This window comes from Tachypleus tridentatus, chromosome 10 (genome assembly GCF_004210375.1).
Source record: "Tachypleus tridentatus isolate NWPU-2018 chromosome 10, ASM421037v1, whole genome shotgun sequence".
NCBI lineage: Eukaryota > Metazoa > Arthropoda > Merostomata > Xiphosura > Limulidae > Tachypleus > Tachypleus tridentatus.
The window spans coordinates 179683831-179703357 of NC_134834.1; the positions used below are offsets into that span (position 1 = coordinate 179683831).

The 19527-nt window shown below is 34.0% G+C and overlaps 1 protein-coding gene across 4 annotated transcripts in view; it reads left to right on the forward strand.

Moving 5' to 3' along the window:
• The first annotated feature begins 1476 nt into the window (after positions 1–1476).
• LOC143231043 (uncharacterized) overlaps positions 1477–19527 on the forward strand; it is a 78419-nt gene continuing 60368 nt past the window's right edge. For 3 of the 4 annotated variants that reach the window (XM_076465544.1, XM_076465539.1, XM_076465543.1), the window contains exon 1: positions 1477–1605. The gene's annotated coding sequence lies outside the window, so the exon portion shown is untranslated. Of the gene's footprint in view, positions 1606–16234; positions 16578–19527 lie in introns of those variants that run through there. The other variant, XM_076465541.1, reaches the window with a different exon arrangement.

Genomic DNA, 19527 nt, shown 5'->3' on the forward strand with positions numbered 1-19527 from the left:
AACAACCAGTCTAAACGAACAGAACATCAGCAGTTTCAACAACCACAGTCTAAACGAATAGAGCATCAGCAGTTTCAACAACCGCAGCCTAAACGAAAGAACATCAGCAGTTTCAACAACCACAGTCTAAACGTATATGATGTTTATGCCTACCTCTAGTTTTTGCTGCGTCTTTTCCCGTTCGCGGAAAGAATTCCACATTAAGAAACCAGAGATCTGATGTTGGATTCTAGAATGGTGGACCGGGCGTGGCCTAGTTTTTAGTGTACCAAGTTACCAATTAAAACATCCAAGGTTCGAGTACTGAATATATGCCGATGACCTGAAAGTGGCAATAAAGAGTTACAAGGAGCTATAGGTTACAATGAGGGTGACTTATTGTCCTCCCCTGGTCCTTTAAATTTGTGTCGCATTAGATGTCGTTCAAATTTAATCATTCCAATCACAAGGTTCATACATGTTTGAAATCGGTTTTAAAACGCTGTTGAAAAAAGGCACAGTGGTAAAAATTTGTCATTATAATTCCTTATTATAATCATAATTTACCATTAGTGAGCTATTGGCATTGGACTATTTTATCACGTTGAACTAATTTCTGTATAATTTCCAGTTGATGTGTAAGTTACGATAGGTTATCATCACCATTCATTAATGCTGTTTTACTACTTCTGTTTTCGTGTAGAATTAACTGATTTGAGGTTATATTAAACATCGACTGGTCCGTCCATAAAGTACTTTTAAAAGTGTCTTGACTGCTTGAATTACTTGTACTTTTTGTTTGTGCAATCGAAAGTGCACACCTTCCATTCATTTTTCCAGTTTATTTAGCCCACCAGACGATGCTGACATAAAAAAATATTGAATTAAAGTGCCGTTAGCCTTACTGTCATAAATATCAGATTTTACGTGACTTCTAAAGTCACTCATGTCACATAAGAAAAACGGTCAAGAAGTTAAGCCAGGCAGTGTTCATTATAACAGCCCCCCCCCCCGCTGATACAGCTGCAAGTCTACGGACTTACAACGCTAAAATCAGGGGTTCGATTCCCCTCGGTGGGCTCAGCAGATAGCCCAATGTGGCTTTGCTATAAGAAAAAAAAACACACTCATTATAACAGAAGGTAATCTGAGAGTCACACTAAACATGCTCACTGTTTCAGGGGTGGGTGCGTTATAATGTGATGGTTAATCCAACTATTCGTTGGTAAAAGAGTAGCTCAAGAGTTGGCGGTAGGTGGTGACGACTAACTGCTTTCTGTCTAGTCTTACATTGTTAAATTAGAGACAGCTAGCGCGGATAGCCCTCGTGTAGCTTTGCGCGAAATTCCAAAATAAACAAGCAAACAATTTTAACAGGAGTCGTTCGTAGATTCTTCTGACTTAGAGTGTCAACAAAGTCTTATACTGTTAAAGAAAGTGTTTTTGTGTACGGGTATAGAAACCGGTCTAGAAATGGCCTTGTATGTTCTCTGGAGCGCTGGGGCAGTCCTGCTTATATCTGCGACTACAACAACTGAACACCTCTTGTCCCTCCAGTACAGTGCTGATAATTACCGGGAAAGCTATCGTTTTACCGTGGTCTTGACTTCTTTAATTTACCTGCAGGTACGATCCCTGTTCTCCTACATAATACTAATTGACTTGCTTGTTTGTTATCTGGTATTCGTGGTAATCGCTATCATACAGATCATTTATGTTCAAACCCAAACATGTGTGTTGTACTTTGTTTATCGATAACCATTCAGTATCTAATATCTTTGAATATAGCTATTTAAGTATAACATTTTTATATATTTGGCTTTTACTTTCATTTACAATTTAAATACAACAACATTTGTCCATTTTTCAAATGTTTCATTAGTGTTTTATGATAGATTACGTTAAGTTAACAGAGAATAAGCAAGTGATAATTATAGAAGTTGTGTTTCTAATTTCTTACCACTACTTTAATTATCCTACACTTAAATCTGAAAAGTATTTTATACAGTTATCAGCAAGCTACCTACTTGTTAATCAATAAAAAAACTTTTTATTTGTAAATTCAGCCTTTCCAACAAATCGAATGTCAAACTACATTGTCGAAGATAAAGTTTCTTTGTTTATCATTATAATTATTTAAAGTAACTGATGGCATGATAAGATGCTTTGATTTGTGCAAATATTTTAATGCACAGATATTTCTAGAAAGCTGAGCATGGCGTCACGTGTTTAAATAATTTAGTAAGCTAACAAAATAAAATGAGCAGTAATATGTGAGCGACGTTTCCCAACGGCACAGCGGCATGTCTTCGGATTTACAACGTTAGAAACTAGGTTTCGATGCTAGTGGTGGGCAGACCACAGATATTCTATTATTGAGCTTCGTGTTTAATTCCAAGCAAATAAGATATAAGCGACTCGACATGATTTCAAGTCAACCTCAGCTGAGCAAAGTGCCCTGAAATATTGGTGTCGAAGTTATTTTTATTGCTTTTGTAAGTGAAGGGTGGCCCCCTTCAGCTCATAAAACGTCTGTCACCTCCTAGTTTTATTCTCTTATTTTTATGTTATATACATTATAACAATCTTCTAGGTAGATAGCCGGTTTGTTATCTTGGAGAACTAACCATAACCAAAGTATAACTATGTCCTATTTCACTGATTCAGTGCAAACGTTATCACATTTTTTTCAGTGTATTGAGCTTAGTAGTAATTAAGAGTGTTAACGTTTTCATTGATAGCGCACGAAGCCCAAATTAATCAAGTACCGACCAGGTTTGACAAGCATGAAAAAAACTTTTTAAAATCCAAGTGATGTTGAAATACCATAGAAGACACTTTATATACGACTCTACCAGTCGTAGATACTACACACGGTCAAATAACTAGTCGACTCGTTAACCGCATCACACCAAAAAGTTAGTGGAATTTAGAGACACTGTATCAATAAACTTATCGTGTTGTCGTCTCTAACGTTTTGTCGCTTATTTTTCTAAAAAGTTTTTAAATTTTCAGTCCTACAAAATACATATGTTCAAAACTGATATAAAGTTAAACGATCAAGAAAATGGCTTTAAATTCCACTTACAAAAGTAACGAAGAACGTATACAGAACATAGTAGCTGGATATATAGTATAGAAACGGCTGCTATGATTCTCTTAACAAGAACAAATAAAAATGATCATATGAATTCTATATGAGCAACAACAGTAAATAAGAAATTTGTAGCTCTCATTCCTTTGTGAAGAAGTATTGCACCGTAATGTAATGTGGAGAGATATTGTACTGTTATGTAATGAAGAGAGGTATTGTACCGTAATGTAATGTGGAGAGATATTGTACTGTTATGTAATAAAGAGAGGTATTGTACCGTTATGTAATGAAGAGAGGTATTGTACTGTTATGTAATGAAGAGAGGTATTGTACCGTAATGTAATGTGGAGAGATATTGTACTGTTATGTAATAAAGAGAGGTATTGTACCGTAATGTAATGTGGAGAGATATTGTACTGTTATGTAATGAAGAGAGGTATTGTACCGTAATGTAATGTGGAGAGATATTGTACTGTTATGTAATAAAGAGAGGTATTGTACCGTTATGTAATGAAGAGAGGTATTGTACTGTTATGTAATGAAGAGAGGTATTGCACCGTTATGTAATGAAAAGAGATACTGTACCGTTATGTAATGAATAGAGGTATTGTACCGTTATGTAATGAAGAGAGATAGTGTACCGTTATGTAATGAAGAGAGGTATTGTACTGTTATGTAATGAAGAGAGATATTGTACCGTTATGTACTGAAGAGAGGTATTGTACCGTTATGTAATGAAGAGAGGTATTGTACCGTTATGTAATGTGGAGAGGTATTGTACCGTTATGTAATAAAGGTGAGGTATTGTACTGTTATGTAATGAAGAGAAATATTGTACCGTTATGTAATGAAGAGAGGTATTGCACCGTTATCTAATGTGGAGAGATATTGTACCGTTATGTAATGTGGAGAGATATTGTACCGTTATGTAATGTGGAGAGATATTGTACTGTTATGTAATGAAGAGAGATATTGTACCGTTATGTACTGAAGAGAGGTATTGTACCGTTATGTCATGAAGAGAGATATTGTACTGTTATGTAATGAAGAGAGGTATCGTATCGTTATGTAATGAAGAGAGGTATTGTTCTGTTATGTAATGAAGAGAGGTATTGTATCGTTATGTAATGTGGAAAGATACTGTACCGTTATGTACTGAAAAGTGGTATTGTACCGCTATCTAATGTGGAGAGATATTGTACTGTTATGTAATGTGGAAAGGTATTATACAGTTATGTAATGAAGAGAGGTATTGTACTGTTATCTAATGTGGAGAGATATTGTACTGTTATGCAATGTGGAAAGATACTGTACCGTTATGTACTGAAAAGTGGTATTGTACCGTTATCTAATGTGGAGAGGTATTGTACCGTTATCTAATGTGGAGAGATATTGTATCGTTATGTAATGTGGAAAGATACTGTACCGTTATGTACTGAAAAGTGGTATTGTACCGTTATCTAATGTGGAGAGGTATTGTACCGTTATCTAATGTGGAGAGATATTGTATTGTTATGTAATGAAGAGAGGCATTATGATTGTGTATAAACACCACATTAGTGAACGAACAGTTAATCATTATGTAATGTTCATCACTTTAACGTAAACATACGATTGTGTGAAGGTTATCAAATTAGTAAAGGAACGGTTGACTGTCATGTAGTGTTCATCAATCTAATGTGGGGAGCGGTTTACTATTGTGTAAAGGTTATCAAATTAGTAAAGGAACGGTTGACTGTCATGTAGTGTTCATCAGTCTAATGTGGGGAGCGGTTTACTATTGTGTAAAGGTTATCAAATTAGTAAAGGAACGGTTGACTGTCATGTAGTGTTCATCAATCTAATGTGGGGAGCGGTTTACTATTGTGTAAAGGTTATCAAATTAGTAAAGGAACGGTTGACTGTCATGTAGTGTTCATCAGTCTAATGTGGGGAGCGGTTTACTATTGTGTAAAGGTTATCAAATTAGTAAAGGAACGGTTGACTGTCATGTAGTGTTCATCAATCTAATGTGGGGAGCGGTTTACTATTGTGTAAAGGTTATCAAATTAGTAAAGGAACGGTTGACTGTCATGTAGTGTTCATCAGTCTAATGTGGGGAGCGGTTTACTATTGTGTAAAGGTTATCAAATTAGTAAAGGAACGGTTGACTGTCATGTAGTGTTCATCAGTCTAATGTGGGGAGCGGTTTACTATTGTGTAAAGGTTATCAAATTAGTAAAGGAACGGTTGATTATCATGTAGTGTTCATCAACCAGAAAATAACCTAAGAAGGTCAAAACGTTGTTCTGTACTTTATGTTAATTGAAGCTCTAATACCCATATGTCTTGAAAATACATTTTTACTCTCAAGTGGGTTTCTCAGTAATGAGCCAGAATACAACCAACCATCTCTGATTTTAGGCTTACCTCTAACCAATAATGTCATGGATAGTTTTTAATGCAGCATGACTGAGAATATCGTACAAAATGGTTTTTCATGTTTTGCTGTTATCTATAATTCGCCAATCAGAAGTGTGACATGATATAGTAAACAGTGACTTATATCACCTTATTCCATTTACCACTGTGTGTATAAACACCATAAGATAATATAAATCAAAGTTATAGAGGTACCAAACGCTATGATTTGAGTTTTATAATGTGTATGACACAAAAGTTGTCATAAAACATATCATGTTAACCACATCCCATAGTACGAGACTTCTGTACTGTTGAACTGTAAAATATTTCACGTGGTATGAGAATTTGCGTTTTTTTATTTATACAAACACCCGTAAGTCCTAAGAACCTACACTACGATAAAAATATTTTAATAACTGACAGAATTAATATACATTGCAAATTATTTAAGAAATAACACTTGGGTTGCATAACAATTATCTGAATGACTAGAGAAAGTTTGAGCTTGTATATTATTACTTTAATATTTGTTGTCTTTTCTCTTAGAGTCCCCCGGTAATTTTATGAACTTACACAGCTAAAATCAAGGGTTCGATTCTCGCGGTAAACATAGCAAGTAGCTCAATGTGGCTTTGCTCTAAAGCAAACAATCTCTGTTTTAGCTACAAAATGGGTTACCTGTGCACTATCGACCGCGCAGAATCGAACACAGAGTTTTAGAGTTGTAAGTCCTTATATTTAAGGCTCATTTACCTGGGAAAATTACGAAGTATTAAAGAAATAAACATTGTATGTGTGTATATATATATATATATATATATAGATATGAATTATATTACATAGCTGCTACAGTAACAGTTTTTATAGGCCAGTAAACTCCAAAATAAAAACCAATCACATAAATTATTTTATTTACAACATTATAAACAACTGTTTCTGTCAATAAACCCGAAGTTTGGTTCATTTTCTTGAATGTAATTACACTATGTAACAAAATTTTTACTTTTTCTTGTTCCTAGGCAGAAAGTGTTATTTCTCAATTGCTTATGCCTAAAGTAAACGGAAAATACCTATTTTTCTCTTCAAACTTTACTTTGGTGACCTGGGAGCGTATAACGAAAACGTGACGAGAGACCACATTTGGGGCTGATACGTGAAAGTGATTTATATTACAGTCAGAAATCTCAAAAACCTACTCACTTCTAAACATTTTTGTATAACTTTAGTGTAAATACATGTAAATCTTGATTCATATGTTGTTTTATTCAAACCTTATGCACATGAAAATGTGCACATTTGCCCTTTCTACACAGAAAATAGGTTATTTTCTAAATTTCATTATCCAAGTCATAAAAGCAAAGTTTAAAGGAAATAATGGCCATTTTTTGTACTTTTACAACATATGCATTTAATAAATAACACATACTATCCAGGAACAAAATTTGTGTTGCATGGTGTTGTTTTTCTAGGATGTATAACAGGCATGAGATTCTTCATTTTTTAACACAGTGCTTGGCTGTCTTTACAACAGGGCGTGACATACACCTAGTGATTAGGGCGTTCTATTTGCAATCTGCGAGTCTCGAGGTCAAAACTCGTCGTCATGCTGCTTCACTTGTCAGTCGTCAAGACACCATAATGTGATGGTCAATCCCACTATTCTTTGGTAAAGAGTGCCTCAAAACTTGACAACGGGAGGCATTGACTATTTGCTTTCCATCGAGTAACGATTTCAAACTTTAGGTCGGTTAGTGCAAATAAACCTCGAATATCCTTGCACTAAATTGAACAAACAAACAAAGCTTACGTTAATTTTCTTGTATAGTTCCTGGCGTTTTGGTGTCAAGTGTTGTTGGGAGGCTGTTTTTCGTCTTGTTAGTAGCACAATATAAGAGTTTTCTGACCTCACAGTTTAGCCCATGAGGATTTTAACTATTTTATAAGTTTATTATTTCATTCCATTCAACTATCCTTAGATTTAACGACAAATACGTTTAAGGTACAAGTATTAAGGTTATAAAAAGAGAATGTACGACATGTTAAAGAAAATATAACAATATCTCTGCTTACAAATAACGAGGCTCATTTATTATTAACAGCACCTTTATCAAACTTTATAAAAGTAAAAATTTCAGAACTGAAGTAAAACCTGTCTGAAGCCGATATTGTAACAAAACTAAAACAAATATTTGATTTCGTTTCGAATCACAAATTTTTTTTACATTACATCGGCCCTTTGAATCAGTCGTTAATTTGCACCGTAACGTTGTACAAGGAATTTAAAGTATTTTTAAAATTATATTTAGTTTTATCAGATATCGTTCGTTCTCATTTATTTTTTCAATAACGAAAAATTTGATAATATTTGAATATTTTGTTCCATGTGGTGACTTAAGACTGACTTATATTTCTTTAGATACAATATAGGGCCCGGCATGGCCAGGTTGGTCAGCAGCTCGACTCGCCATTTGAGGATCGCGATTTCGAATCCCCGTCACACTAAATATGCTCGCCCTTTCAGCCGTACGGGCGTTATAATGTTGTGTTTAATCCCCTTATACATTGATAAAAAGGTAGCCCACAAGTTGGTGATAACTAGGGACGGCTAGCGTAGATAGCCCTCGTGTAACTTTGCGGGAAATTAAAAATACAACAACCAAAAATAAACAAACAACACGAAATATAAAGACAGCTATAGGCACTTAATTGCCCGGATTCCGTACGTGTGAGTTCAGATATATTATGTTTATTTAAATTAATACAACAGGTAATTTAATGAGTAAATTCTATCTAACTGGATGCCATTGCTTATGTGACATATTTTTAAATGTGACTGACAAAAAAAAAAAACTTAGATTTTATCGCCGTTAATAAAGTAGTACTTACCAGTAGAGGGCCTAACTTATGGCCTTTTTCCTCTTAGTCATGCAAAACAGGATTTTACATGTAACCGCTATCACATTTCAAATGTGAAAATATGTTTCATTGTCCGATGTCATAGTTAAAATATTTTTGCCGTAGAAATGGAACTGATTTGGACTTGAGTTGCTGTTAACGTTGGGGAGAGCTAACTCAGGCGTAAGAGGCCTGGCATGGCCAAGTGACTAAGGCACTCGACTCATAATCCGACGGTCGGAGGTTCGAATCTCCGTCGCACCAAATATTTTAGCCCTTTCAGCCGTAAGGGCGTTATAATGTGACGGTGAATCCCACTATTCGTTGGTAAAAGAGTAGCCCAAGAGTAATGGTGATAACTGCTTTCCCTCTAGTCTTACACTGCTAAATGAGGGACATCTAGCGCAGATAGCCCTCGTGTAGCTTTGCGCGAAATTCAAACCAAACCAGTCATAAGAATAAGACTTATAAACAGTTTTCATTCCATTCATCTTTTTATAAAGATAGAATGTATTCCGGGAAAGTGGTATACATTATACAAATGTTTTAATGTATTCCGGGAAAGTGGTATACATTACACAAATGTTTTAATGTATTCCGGGAAAGTGGTATACATTATACAAATGTTTTAATGTATTCCGGGAAAGTGGTATACATTATACAAATGTTTTAATTTGTTTGTTTGTTTCCACAAATGCTTAAGAACAAACGTAAATCTTTCTATATATTATCCTACTACTAATTATACTAGCTACAGTTCATTAGTTCTTATATATTATATTTGTACTAATTTTCATCTGTCTTTTTCAGTTCATTTCAACTCACGGTCTTAATCTTATCTCTCTTAATCAGATATTTTTCACAGGATGGCTGTCTCTAGTTAACTGTCTTACTCGGTTAATTAATATTGTAAGAAGAAAGTCTCTAGTCATCTCTACCTTCCTCGCTTTACCTTCTGTTAAGATGATATCTAGACTTCCACCTCTTATCCAGATATCTGCAACGCGGAGGAAGTCTCTACTCTTTTACTTGTCTTTGTTTGTTTGTTCTGGAACTTCGCGCATAGCTTCACAAAGGCTATTTGCGCTAGCCGTCCCTAATTTAACGTTGTAAAACAAGAGAGACGGTAGCTAGTCATCACCACCCACCGCAAACCTTTGGGTTACGCTTTTATCAACGAAAAGTGGGATTTACCGTCACATTATAACGTCCTCACGGCTGAAAGGGCGAGCATGTTTTGTATGACTGGGATTCGAAGCCGCGATTTTTGGATTACGAGTCGAGCGCCTTAACTATCTGGCTATGCAGGGCCGTTTACTTGTCTTATCCGGATATCTTATGCTGAGTGGAGGTATTTGGTTAATTTGTTTTATTCAGAATGAAGATCTCTATTTTATCGGTTTCTTCAAGTTATCTTGTACCAGAAGGAAGTGTTTGTCTCATCCTGTTACAGTGCTGTAAAGACTTAAGCAGCTGTTTATTGAGCCATAGTTCAAGAAGTAACCACTTTTTAATTCTGTTGTAAAACTACATCACCGTAATCCTTATTTTAGAGAAAATATACCGAGCAGAAAGTGTGATTGTACACCAAACAAAATTCACCATTAATTTTTAAAAATTATAGCTTTTCAAATTTAATTCTACTAGCCCTATATATAAAAAATATATAATATTTACATTTAGAACACTTCATCATTAATTCAAAATAGTTATTTATAAAACATTTGAGTGAGAGGAAGGAAGTGAATTATTCACTTTCCGTACATTGTTCTTAAATATATAAACATTTGAGTGAGAGGAAGGAAGTGAATTATTCACTTTCCGTACATTGTTCTTAAATATATAGTTATTTATAAAACATTTGAGTGAGAGGAAGGAAGTGAATTATTCACTTTCCGTACATTGTTCTTAAATATATAGTTATTTATAAAACATTTGAGTGAGAGGAAGGAAGTGAATTATTCACTTTCCGTACATTGTTCTTAAATATATAGTTATTTATAAAACATTTGAGTGAGAGGAAGGAAGTGAATTATTCACTTTCCGTACATTGTTCTTAAATATATAAACATTTGAGTGAGAGGAAGGAAGTGAATTATTCACTTTCCGTACATTGTTCTTAAATATATAAACATTTGAGTGAGAGGAAGGAAGTGAATTATTCACTTTCCGTACATTGTTCTTAAATATATAAACATTTGAGTGAGAGGAAGGAAGTGAATTATTCACTTTCCGTACATTGTTCTTAAATATATAAACATTTGAGTGAGAGGAAGGAAGTGAATTATTCACTTTCCGTACATTGTTCTTAAATATATAGTTATTTATAAAACATTTGAGTGAGAGGAAGGAAGTGAATTATTCACTTTCCGTACATTGTTCTTAAATATATAAACATTTGAGTGAGAGGAAGGAAGTGAATTATTCACTTTCCGTACATTGTTCTTAAATATATAAACATTTGAGTGAGAGGAAGGAAGTGAATTATTCACTTTCCGTACATTGTTCTTAAATATATAAACATTTGAGTGAGAGGAAGGAAGTGAATTATTCACTTTCCGTACATTGTTCTTAAATATATATTCTTGCATTAATTGGATAAACTCATTTTTCAGTAGAAACGCTCATTTTGACCATATTCTAGTCTAAATTTAACAAATAGTCTAATTTACTCTGTACTTAACAACTTGACTCTAATTCAATCTGTGCTTAACAACCAGAGTCTAATTCAATCTGTACTTAACAACTAGAGCCTAATTCAATCTGTACTTAACAACCAGAGTCTAATTCAATCTGTACTTAACAACTAGAGCCTAATTCAATCTGTACTTAACAACCAGAGTCTAATTCAATCTGTACTTAACAACTAGAGCCTAATTCAATCTGTACTTAACAACTAGAGTCTAATTTAATCTGTGCTTAACAACTTGAGCCTAATTCAATCTGTACTTAACAACTAGAGTCTAATTCAATCTGTACTTAACAACTAGAGTCTAATTTAATCTGTACTTAACAACTAGAGTCTAATTTAATCTGTACTTAACAACTAGAGCCTAATTCAATCTGTACTTAACAACTAGAGTCTAATTTAATCTGTGCTTAACAACTTGAGCCTAATTCAATCTGTACTTAACAACTAGAGTCTAATTCAATCTGTACTTAACAACTAGAGCCTAATTTAATCTGTACTTAACAACTAGAGTCTAATTTAATCTGTACTTAACAACTAGAGTCTAATTTAATCTGTACTTAACAACTAGAGTCTAATTTAATCTGTACTTAACAACTAGAGTCTAATTCAATCTGTACTTAACAACTAGAGTCTAATTTAATCTGTACTTAACAACTAGAGTCTAATTTAATCTGTACTTAACAACTAGAGTCTAATTTAATTTGTACTTTACAACTAGATTCTAATTTACTCTATACTTTACAACTAGAGTTTAATTTAATCTGTACTTAACAACTAGAGTCTAATTTAATCTGTACTTAACAACTAGAGTCTAATTTAATCTGTACTTAACAACTAGAGTCTAATTTAATCTGTACTTAACAACTAGAGTCTAATTTAATTTGTACTTTACAACTAGATTCTAATTTACTCTATACTTTACAACTAGAGTTTAATTTATTCTATACTTAACAACTAGAGTCTAGTTTACTCTGTACTTAACAACTAGAGTCTAGTTTACTCTATACTTAATAACTAGACTCTTATTTAATCTGTACTTAACAACTGGATTCTAATTTACTCTGTACTTAACATCCACAATCTAATTTTAAACAAAATGTATGTTTACAGGGAAGCGGATAACAGTTAACAGGATAACAGTTCTAGCATGTTTCTTGATATTTCATTTATATGCTGACACTTTATTTTCAAGTCGCGCGCAATTATCTCGAAATGTTTATCCACTTAACATATTTCAAATTTGCTCACGTTGTAAGTTTTCACAGATCGCATTTTTAACATACATTGTCGTCTGAGTTCTCAATATCTGTTCAGTCATTTACCTAAATCTAATTATGTGTTTAGATAATTATATAAAGGGGGTTCCTTAATCACGTACGTGCGACTATAAGTATATTGTTTGAATACGTTATAATGAGTGTTGGTCTTTGATAAGCTACTTTGTCATAAAGTGTTTGAGAGTTTCGCGCAGACTACTCGAAGATAATCAGCCTATAGTTGTTTCTAATATGAGCTGATAGAATAAAAAACTCTGTTATTTAACCCATCGCCAATTCTTGGACTTCTCGAAGTGCCGAACGCGTTTATGCGATAATGCAAATAACCTTAGAGACTTTCGTGTAATCACTTTAATTAAACTGACGTAAAAATGATCACATAAAACAAGACTTTACGCTTAAGGGTTTTAAATGACGTATCTATTTACGTTACTGTCTGTAGATACGTGTTAGATAGTCTCTAGATAACTTAAAAGTATATATATATATATATATGTGTGTGTGTGTGTGTATGCGATACGTAAGATATATGTATAAATACATGCAATACAACAGAATCCCATTCTTTTTGCGTTTGTTTGAAGTTAAGCACAAAGTTACACAATGAGCTACTTGTGTTGTGACGACCATGTATACCAAAATCCGGTTTCTAGTGTTTTAAGTCTGCAAACACACCGCCTTGCCATTGGGGTTAGTGATGGTTAATATATTTAGTCTTACGTTTAAACTTTGAACATATATTTCAAAATTACTTTTTGTCGATAAGTTTACGGACTTAAAACGTTCAAATACAAGGTTCGATTCTCCGTGTTGGACAGATAATCCATTATATACCCTCGCGCTATAACTCCCCCCCCCCACCAGGCATTGACATTTAGCTTTACATAAACAAGCTACTAACTATAAAAACTCACATAAGGTCATGCAGATAACAGCCCACGAGTGACAGAAACTCTATAGAGGTAGTTCTGGTAAGTGTAGGTTGAAATAGTAAACTATTTTTATGTAAAACATCCTTAATTAACGACGATTGAGAAGCTGTACATTTCGTTGTTATACTTCCTTTTTATTCAACTGTCTATACACTGACACACATTCAAACTTTCACAGGTGTTCTCGTACACAATAGACGAATCTTTTGATCACAGTGTTATTTTCCACCAAGACATTGTTGTTGTTTTTTCGTTTTTCCGGTTCTGGTTTTTCATCGCCCATTGGTTCGCTCTCTCTCTGTATGGGTATTTGGGTATTTATGTTTATATACCCAAGAATGATCAGGTTTCGTTAACCTCTTTCTTCTTCCTTCAAATTTTGGTTTCACAACTGTCAAGTGTATTTATATACAATATACGAGGGTTAGAGTAATCCACACTTACTCAGGCCCCTATCAGGGTAATGTCCATGTACTATCTACACATACACTTGGTGCAAATAAATCATTTCTATTATAGTTCCATATATTATTTACACTTTCATCAGTTAGGTATTAACTATAAAACGTTTACATAAAAAATCCTTTCAATGTTTAGTAATTAATCCCTAAACTAATGTGGAGTCTAGTTTGTAGGTGGCCTTTTATTTATTTTTAATTTTTATTTAGAGAATATATATCCACTGGGGAAAGGTAAAGGTTAGGTCTAGTCTATCCTCATCATGTAGACAGATACTGCATACATGATGAGGATAGACTAGACCTAACCTTTACCTTTACCTTTACATTGTTTCCATGTGTGCGTATTTATGCATGAATTCAGATGGTGTAGTTTTGGGTACTTTATAAGCTGTTGTGAGTAATGTATTTTGTGTTGTTTGTAGTTTTGTTTGAAGTAGTTTTTTACTTACATCTATCCATGCAGGGGCTGCATAGTCAATGACGGGTATAATATAAGTTTTATATATTTTGATGATGTTGTCTGCCGTAGCTCCACTGTTTCTGCCAGGTAGACCCCTAGCATAGTTTGTTCTTTGCCAAATTTTTGTTCTAATATTATTTATGTGGTTTATCCACGTAAGTTTTAAGTCAAACGTAAGTCCTAAAAATTTTGCTGATGTAGCAGTATGAAGTGGTTCTCCATTCATGTAGATCTGTGGTTGTGCTTTCTTACTCTCCCATTGGTGTTTACATACCATAAGATATCTAAGTTACCCGCTTTTTGTTTGATTGGCAGATTGTTACTAGTGGATAAATATATATATATATATATACGCATGTACTTATAGAAACATACACTCTTGTATGTATATATAGTATATACATATTTATAAATGTAACTGCTGCTGTTTAGTGTTCACATAAAATATGACTTCCAACTGGCTTTTATTTTCAAATTTAGAGGATACAATAAAAATTGTTGTCGGATAAAGTTGTTTGTGCCTTAGAAACTAAACAATTGTGAAGTGTGTCCCTCCTTTTCAATCCACACACAAAATATTATGGTTCATTTTCTCTTGACTTCGCGGTAAATATATACTAGCAAACGGGTATTAAAAATGAAATTAATAGAATCAAAGTAAAACGATAATTTCGATGTGTCCGTTTTATAGGTCTGTGTAGCACAAACCGCGCACTCCAGAGAACTGAGAGGTCAACGTCGCGCAGACTCGTCTTATTCAAGGTGACCTTTAGAATTAATATTAGTTCTTCGTCTGTGAGAAAATCCCTTTTTGTTTCGTGTCGATGACAGAAGATGAAAGTCTTCGTACTTAATGATTCCTATTGGTCTCTGTTTAGAACGTTTTAAACATTCGAATTTTCTTTCTTGACGTACGTTCACTTCTTTGTCCGTGATAATTTATTAAAGATGTTATTAAGTCTTTCGTTTTTTTTCCTGTTACTGGCTGTATTTATTTAATATAAATTATCCATTTTTATTCTGGTCATTTTGATTGTTTTTAGTATTCACCGATTTGTGAACTTATTATTATTTTGGTAATCCAAGACTGTTTAATCTCAAACGTAAAGTTTTATGCGTAAAATTATAATAAAACAAGGATCTAATTATTAGTATCCATAAATAACCTGTGCATCATGTGGTATTCATCGTCTACTGTATACACTAGCAACGACTTTTATATACATTCAGTAGAGCTGCTATGGTTAAGTGTTTGGTATGCCGCCCCGAGTATATATCCAAATTATCCATGGTTTAAGACCCGTTGCAGAAAACACGCCCTGCACCTGTGGCGTGTGGGTGCGCTTTTCTGTGTACTTGTGAATGAGTTTGTTGAAGGTAAATAAAGTCGGTGTTTCATTTTTAATCTCCCATTTGATCTTTTTATAAATTAACTAACGACTTCAGATTTTGTTCTTTTAATCAGTTTCACTTTCCACATTTCCAGCTCGTGCTAACAGCCGCTTCTATTTGAAAATACGAGTAATATTTAATGAATATCGGAACATATGTCCAGAACGTCCCACGCTCTCAATGTTTAGCATATGCTTAAAGTTAACTCAGAAAACTGTTTTAGATGTAAAATTTATGAAGAATGTTATGGCATGGTGATTAGGGCGGTTGACTCAAGGGTTCGAATTCCTGTGATCGAATATGCTTGTCTTTTAAGCTGTGTGTGTATGTGGTGGAGGGGGGTATTGTGATGTGTCAAATCCCACTATTCGTTGGTAAAAGAATGCCCCAAGAATTGGTGGCAGGTGACATTGTATATGTGCCTTTCTCTAGTATATTGTTGCAAAATTAGGGACGGCTAACGCAGATGGCTTTCGTGTAGGTTTGGGCGAAATTCAAAACAAACCTAACAAAGGTATAATGCTGTAATATTCATATTGGCGTGCTTTGAATGGCACTTAAACAGGAATATAAAAACGTCTGAATACACGCGTATATGGGCAAGGGTATATGACCACTTAATTGGTAGTGTGTTTTAGTCTTCTGTCATACATACATCCAAAACACAAATAACACATACGCTTCAGAGTTGCCAAGTTACGTAATAGCTCTTCAGATTAGCGAATAACGTCTGGTGTACAAACGTAAAGTACGAACGCTTTCATCAGTCCTAAGGCACTATATGATCCATGTAAGTGAAGAGCTAATAGCTACGAAAATCTAAGTGATTCAGGCAATGCCATGGTCGTGATGTCATACGTAATTTCCGGACAAGCCTTGCGCATACATAAAATGTTCATTATATTAGCAACGCCGTACAGCTATCTTTCAGTGAAGGGCATCTGTTCAGATTCACAAGCAGAGCGTCCACCTTGAAGATGAGTCGTGTTCAGGTAAGCTTGCTGTGTAGTTTTGTTTTGTACGTATACAACTGTTGCAGATTTCGTAATGAAGTTATAATGTTTGATAAGTGACTGATTGAGTAATAATTAATTTTTATATTGTATTAAATAATTTATTCCAGGTGTTTATAGGTTGAAATAGATTAATTATATCAGAGTAGATGAGTTATCAATTGTATTACTAAATTCAAATCGAGAATAAGTAGGTTTAGGTGAGCACGTGAATCACATTTCTGTCTGTCTCATGTTCCAGTATTGTCTGATATGAAACACCTGTAATTCGTCACAACAGCACAGATTTGTTACCCCTTGGAGATACATTAAATCAACAATGAGTTTTCTGTTCCGTGTCTAAATGTTATCTGACATCACACGACCATATTCCGTTAGAACATAACACAACCTCACTACTTCCTGGAGATTTACCAGATAACAAAAATACTGGGAAAAAAACAGTTTCTCAGTTACATATATGTATTTATACACTCATAAATACACAGGGAAAATAACATTTTGGACGATAAGAAAAAAAACGGAAAAACCTCGTAATGTTTATGTATGTAAAACAAAATCCAGGCAGCTAAATATATTTTGTGGACTTTTTTATACTTTATGTTCATAAATATATATATATATGTACATAGAAGTAGCCATGTTGTAAGCAAATAATTATTTGTAATTAAACGTTTTAGAGCTGTTAATAACGGTAGCTATGATAATCAGAACATCATTGTTACACATTATCGTGAAATATTTTTATTTCGGGATTAAATGTAAAAAGTTTCAGAAGTTTTGTTAGTCAGTTCTTTCGCTTTATCTTGCAGGTTTTTTTAATTGAAGACACAAGTTTCTGGTTCTACTTTATGGTAACGTTTTAAGGAAATTAACGGATATATACATAAATCTATTAGGTTTTCTTTTGTTTTGTTTTTTAATTCGAGCAAAGCTACTCGAGCGCTATCTATAGTAGCAGTCATTATTTTTTTAAAAGAAAGATGACAGGAATGACAAGTAGCTAGTCAACGTCACCAACTGCCAACTCTTGTATTGTCATGTGACTAAAGAATAGTGAAATTAAAACGTCCTCACGGCGAAAAGGTGAAAATATGTTGGATGACGAGATTGGAACTCGTAACCCTGCGCCCTGACCACTCTACGATGTCAGCCATCGCCTTAGGGTTCTACCTGTTTGCACAGTTTAATTCTGTGTCCTTTACTAAGAATATCTGTGATTGTTTTTACCTCTTTTATGTAGAAGAAGAAAGTTTAATGGTGTAACAAATCGGTGGCATTTCTCAGATTTTTTTATTGGGGAAGGGCGTAAGGGTGCAAAAAGAAATGTGAAAAGCACAAGTGGGGGTATCTGAAGGAAGCCAAGTGTTATTAAACCTTCATTTTGCCTACATTTTTAAGCTAAGTATTATGCAAATCACTCTATTGGATTCTGTAAGCTTGATATCTTTACTTCAATATTAATACGTTTTTCTCCTTTATACCTCAGTCGTTTATCCAATGAAAAACAAACACTAACATTTTAAATACGGTCGGATTTACTTATCTAAATACAAGTTACATGAAAGTGCAGCCAGCATCTATTATCTTTTGAAAACAATAAATTTGTTTTGAAACTTGATATCGACAATAAAATTTACTTTATTATTTCTGAAACGTCAAGAACATGAAATATGTCTTACCAGATAAGTATATTATTGAACAACTGTGTACTGTAATAAAGGTTCATAATGCAGAAATATACGAAGTGATTTTCATGAGTTTTATTGCAGTTATTTAAACTGATGGAAACAGTGCAAGTTTTGTCTGTAACAGATTTACTGGTGTGTTTTTATTTTAATGGCTTAGTTTGTTTCAGTGTAGTTTTCATTTCTGCTTATGATGCGCCCTTTTTGCCGTGGGGGCGTTATAATGTGACGATCAATCCCACTATTTGTTTCTAAAAGAGTAGCCAAAGAGTAGGTGGTGATGATTAGCTGCCTTCCCTCTAGTCTTACACTGCTAGATTAGGGACGGCTCGTCCAGATAGCCCTCCTGTAGCTTTACGCAAAATTCAAAACAAACTATACCAAACAGAGCATATGACGCACATTCTTGACTGTATATTGCGAAAGTTCTTCCTGTTCTTGAAATGTGTAGAGAATTCTTGAAAGTGAGAATGAAGAATATTTGTTTACGAAGTCGCGCTAGATAATTGTTGAACGTTCTAGAACTTCTCGTGATTGGTATATAAAAACCGAAATGCTGAGAGACAAATACATTACTATTGTTGGTCAGCTACAGTCAGAATGTTATAGGCTTCGAAAGTTATAATTGTGATTAACGCCTATTAATCGGAAAAATACAGATTTGACCGGGAACGTTTATAAATTTCGAATATTACGAACTGTTCAACTTCAGACTAGAGAGAAGGCAGCTAGTCATCACCACCCACCGCCAACTCTTGGGCTACTCTTTTGCCAAAGAATAGTGGGAATGACTATCACATTATAAATAACATCCCCACGGCAGAAATGGCGAGCATGTTTGGTATGACATTGATTCGAACCTGCGACCTTCAGATTACGAATCGAGCACATTAGCCATCTAGCCATGCCGGGCCTCAGTGTTGTCTGTAAGTTTGTAAAACTGTTGTATATAAATCATTATTTGTAATAACTTAGTAATAACCTTTATTATAAATTGTATTATCGTTTTGTATATTAAAATATATTTGTGTTAAAAACGAAAATTGTGTGTATCAATCTTATTGACAAATATCGTAAATTTGATACATATCGATATTCAAATAACTGATTGATTGAAATTAAAATAGTATTTGAAATAGTAACACGTCAACATATGTAACATCATAAATGGGAGAAGTGTCCGAGATAAATTATAATACGTAACATGTCAGCGTACGAAACGCACTCAGTCATGTTTAGTA